The following is a 5,688-nucleotide window of genomic DNA, read 5'->3' as shown; positions in this document are numbered from 1 at the left end:
TTAGTGACAAATGGTGGGATTGTACCAGGAGGAATTAATCCAGACCCCAAACAGGTTTCAAACTCCAGCTGTAATAGAGAAGGGTTTCTGGGCAAGTGACAGAGTCATCAGTAGAGTCACTAAAATGCATTGTTTTATCTCAAAACCAAAAAAAAAATCATGAAAGAAAATCACCAAAGGGAGTTGGCAGCTGATAAAAACGTTATTCCCAATAAACCCAAGCACTGTAGCAGGTATGTGATGGAAATTCATCAGAATTTAATGAACTGGTCCTTAAAAAATCCCCTTATCTTCCAATCCATGTGTATTTTGATGGGGTAACAGTTACAGACCCGATTTAAAAGGGGTGCCAGCTCTGTTTGATGTGTTTTCCTCTCATCCTGGTGGCAGCAGGAGCCCGTCAGGCCTCCCAGGATTGACTTCCCATGGATTCGTGTGGTACCAGCTCCATCTATTGATGGAGAGGAGGGAGATTGAGAGGATCTGAGTGGCCTTGGTGCCCTAGAGCCAAGAATCTGCGGGAATCCAGGTGCTGTGGGCTTGTTCTGAACGGAGGAATTGAGGTGCTGAGGGTGCTTTTGAGGGAACTGAGGCCCTGTGGATGTGTTTTACACTCAGGAGTTGAGGTGTTGTGGGTTTAACTGAGGGAATTGAGATGTTGTGAGTTTAACTGAGGGAATTGAGATGTTGTGGGTTTAACTGAGGGAATTGAGGTGTTGTGGGTTTAACTGAGGGAATTGAGATGTTGTGGGTTTAACTGAGGGAATTGAGATGTTGTGGGTTTATTGAGGTGCTGTGGGTTTGTTTTAACTGAGGGAATTGAGGTGCTGTGGGTTTGTTTTAACTGAGGGAATTGAGGTGCTGTGGGTTTAACTGAAGGAATTGAGATGTTGTGGGTTTATTGAGGTGCTGTGGGTTTAACTGAGGGAATTGAGATGTTGTGGGTTTATTGAGGTGCTGTGGGTTTATTTTAACTGAGGGAATTGAGGTGCTGTGGGTTTAACTGAAGGAATTGAGGTGCTGTGGGTTTAACTGAAGGAATTGAGGTGCTGTGGGTTTCTTGAGGTGCTGTGGGTTTGTTTTAACTGAAGGAATTGAGGTGCTGTGGGTTTCTTGAGGTGTTGTGGGTTTGTTTTAACTGAAGGAATTGAGGTGCTGTGGGTTTCTTGAGGTGCTGTGGGTTTGTTCTCCTCCCACAGAGGTATTTCCCCACAACATTTGCCCCCAAATCCCAAATTCTCCAGACCAGTTCATTGATTTTGGCATCCCAGCTCCTGTCATTATCAGCATTTTCTCCTAAGCCATCACGTAGGAGCGAGAATAAAAAAATCCCCTTAAGATGAACTCGCAGCCCTTGTATTTTGCAGACGCTTCGTTTCCAAATCATCTCAAAATAAGTGTGATATTGCAAGGCAGGGCAGCAGAGTTCACGGCTGCCAGGGACTGGATTCGTGCCTGGGAAGGATTTCCTTGGCAGCTGCAGCACGAGAAGGTGTGAATGTCCCTGCTTTCACACTTCCATTGTTGTTTTCCAGCGACTTCTTACAGCAACCATTCCTTTCTTCTGCTCTCACCCCGAAATTTGTATTGCACAGAAAATACAACAGAGAATATTTGCGAATTTTCTCTCAGGCTGTCCCGAAGTAATATTTGATATTATTTAACACCAATGAAGAAACTTGTCCATTTCGACCACGTTTTTTTGTCAAAAATCTTCAAGCAAAGCTGAACATCTCGCCAAGCGTCCATTTCTGCTGCTAAACTCCAGTTGCTATGGAAAGGAGAGAATTCTGCTCGTGCTCCAAAACAAAACCAGTCACCTTCAGCTCGGAAGGTTTTACACAACTCACGGGCTCCTCTCGCAGAGGATGCTGGCAGATAAGCGCAATTCCCACGGGATAATTAGCCGGGATATTCAGAGTTTCTTATCTCCCCAAAAGTCCCGGGGGACCTCAGCAGCTTCCAGCATCTGCCTGGAGCCGGGAGAGATCCAGGTCCGGATCCTGCAGGGTTTAACTGAAGGAACTGAAGAATTGAAGAAGCGCCTAAAATGCTTTATTTAATTTAATTTAAAAGAATTAAAGAGGGAAAGGAGGAAAAGGAGGGATCTGTGCGTGGGTGCAGGGATCTGATCCCAGCAGGGAGCGATTCCCTTGTGGGATGGGGCTGACATTTCCTCCAGGCTCCAAAATATCCATCCCCAGCCCTGGCTCCCGGGAGATGCAGGGAGCACAGGGAAACACCCTCTGCAGGGGCTGGATTCAGATAATTCAGATAATTCAGCTAATTCCTATTATTCCAATAGTTCTGATAACTCAGAGAATTCTGATAATTCTAAAAATTCCGATAATCCCGATAATTCCGGTAATTCTGATAATTCAGATTATTCCAGTAATTCAGATAATTCAGATAACCCAGATAATTCCAATAATTCTAAAAGTTCTGACAATCCAAATAATTCTGATAATTCTGATAATTCTGGTTATTCTAATAATTCAGTTAATTCAGATAATTCAGATAATTCTGATAATTATGATAATTATGATAATTCTGGTTATTCCAATAATTCAGATAATTCAGATAATTCTGATAATTCTGATAATTCCAATAATTCAGATAATTCTGATAATTCTGATAATTCTGGTTATTCTAATAATTCAGTTCATTCAGATAATTCTGATAATTCTGATAATTCAGGTTATTCCAATAATTCAGATAATTCTGATAATTCTGATAATTCAGGTTATTCCAATAATTCAGATAATTCTGATAATTCTGATAATTCAGGTTATTCCAATAATTCAGATAATTCAGATAATTCAGATAATTCAGATAATTCTGATAATTCTGGTTATTCCAATAATTCAGATAATTCTGATAATTCTGATAATTCTGATAATTCTGATAATTCAGATAATTCTGATAATTCCAATAATTCAGATAATTCTGATAATTCTGATAATTCTGGTTATTCTAATAATTCAGTTCATTCAGATAATTCTGATAATTCTGATAATTCTGGTTATTCCAATAATTCAAGTTATTCCAATAATTCAGATAATTCAGATAATTCAGATAATTCTGATAATTCTGATAATTCTGGTTATTCCAATAATTCAGATAATTCTGATAATTCTGGTTATTCCAATAATTCAGATAATTCAGATAATTCTGATAATTCTGGTTATTCCAATAATTCAGATAATTCTGAAAATTCTGATAATTCTGGTTATTCCAATAATTCAGATAATTCTGAAAATTCTGATAATTCAGGTTATTCCAATAATTCAGATAATTCAGATAATTCAGGTAATTCAGGTTATTCCAATAATTCAGATAATTCTGAGCTGAACTCCACCAGCTGAAGGAGCCGTGTAAAGCTGGAGCTGCTCCAGCTCATCCCCATTCCCGCTCCCCGAGGGCTCCCTGGACTCTCTGGAGGGAGCTCTGCAAGGCTGGCTCAGGCCACAATCCATCCCCATTCCCTTCTCCTGGGAAGGTGGGAAAAACCAGGTTCACATATTTATTATATAGAATTCAAAAAGTTTAATAGAAAGACAATCAGAAGATAAAAATAAAATAAAATGTACAAATACGGCCGGGTGTCTGCATTCAGCCAGGAGAGCACACCTTGCTAACAAAGGATTGTCCCTTAAAAACAGAGCCCTACTACATATCCATAAATTCTCACACATATTCAGACTTTTTTTTTTTAAGTTTTGGATGTTCTTTTGTTTAGTTTTTAACTCGCCCCCTTCCCAATAGATCAATCTTCTTGGTGCTACCGGGTTTTACATTTTCCGATAGCGGGTGCAATAAATTCCTCCCTTGGAGGACTTGGAGGACTGCTGTCCTCATCTGGACAAGATAATTTAAAAATGCAGGGGGGTCTCTGACAATCTTTTCAGTCTCTGGGTTATACAAACAAAAGTAGTTTTTGTTTTAATATCATGTTATATCCTAACATATATATGTATTATATCACTATTTCTGAGTTTATCAATAACAGAAATAGGAGGAACTGTATTAATATAACAAAGTTTTCTAACCTTATACACACAACATTCACTTTAATATTTGTGAATAGCCAATAATATGAAATGTATCTATAACAGACAATTAGGAGATCAAAATAAAGTAAAATGTACAAATACAGCCGGGTGTCTCTGCATTCTGCACACCTTGCTAACAAAGGATTGTCCCTTAAAAACAGAACCCTACTACATATTCATTATTACATATTCATAAATTCTCTTACATGATTCAAACATTTCTCTTAAGTTTCAGGTGTTTCTTTGTTTGGTTTTTAACTCACCCCCTTCCCCATAGATCAATCTTCTCATTCAGTTTCACATTCCCTGATAGCAGAGGTTCAATAAATTCCTCCCCCAGAGCTCTGGTCACCGCTGTCTTCATCTGGATAAAACAATCTAAAAATGCAGGGGGGTCTCTGACAATCTTTTCAGTCTCTGGGTTGTACAAACAAAAGTAGTTTTTGTTTTAATATCATGTTATATCCTAACATATATATGTATTATATCACTATTTCTGAGTTTATCAATAACAGAAATAGGAGGAACTGTATTAATATAACAAAGTTTTCTAACCTTATACACATAACATTCATTTTAATATTTGTGAATAGCCAATATTATAATATGTAATTATGACAAAGGGAATTTCAGGCATTTCACAGCAGCCTGGGCAGCCAGTGTGGAGGAGCAGGAAAAGAAGAAAACTTCCCTTGCCTTGTTCAAGCCCTGAACACGATTTATTGCCAGCACACGCTCCTGTCTGAAAGCAAAGCTTTCATCATCTCGGTGTCAGCCTCGTGTGGAGCAGCAGATCCGAGGTGTCACCGCACCTGGGGCTGGGTGTTGACACAAAACACGCCCGGATTTCACCCCAGGCACGGATTTGCTTCTCCTCATGGAGAATTTCAGAGCTCTCAGTCCTTTTTTTCTGCACAAAGCAGCCCCAGGAACCTCCCCAGACGCTGGGTTAGGACAAATCCAGCTCTTGCCTCAGCCACACCTCAAGATGTGAACTCACCCATCCTGAGACCTCCAGAGTGAGAGGAGAAACCTCCCACCCCTTCCTATAAACCCCGATGCAATTCAGTATCCAAACCCCAGCCTTTTAAATGGAAAGCCTTTGAAATAAGCCTTTGAATTCCTTTAAATATAAACACTTAGAAACTCCTCAGGAAGCTGAGGACCCTCGGAGTGAGAGCAGAGCCCTGTCACAGGTACAGGGCGGCTGGGGAACACAGGGAGCAGAAATAAATCGTGTAGAATTTCCACTGGCACCAAAGATAAGGCAGATGCCATCCCCTGCACATTTCAATATTTTTATACATGAACTTTTTGGCAGGGATTCAGAAGAAATGTTGCCCATCAGCCATTGGAGGCTTCCAGGTCTCACCACACTTCTTGTTTACCTGGCCAAGGACATGGCTGGGTTTTAATTGCCTTTTATCCCTTTCCCTTTGGCCTGATTGAGGTTTTTAATGAACATTAGGAGCCCATTGCAAAGCAGAGCCTTGAACTTCCCAAAACAACCGACACAGCTGCTCACCAGAAATCTGCATCAACAAACTCTAATTACGCCTGAAAAGACGGCTCCATAAAAGGGAGAAGAAAAACAGAGCGAGCCATAAACAACACCCGTGGCCAAGGTTTGGAGAAG

Source organism: Pseudopodoces humilis, chromosome 30 (genome assembly GCF_049639895.1).
Source record: "Pseudopodoces humilis isolate 2021_Gansu_Grassland_sample_001 chromosome 30, ASM4963989v1, whole genome shotgun sequence".
In the NCBI taxonomy this organism is placed as follows: Eukaryota; Metazoa; Chordata; class Aves; order Passeriformes; family Paridae; genus Pseudopodoces; species Pseudopodoces humilis.
This window is presented reverse-complemented; position numbering follows the sequence as displayed.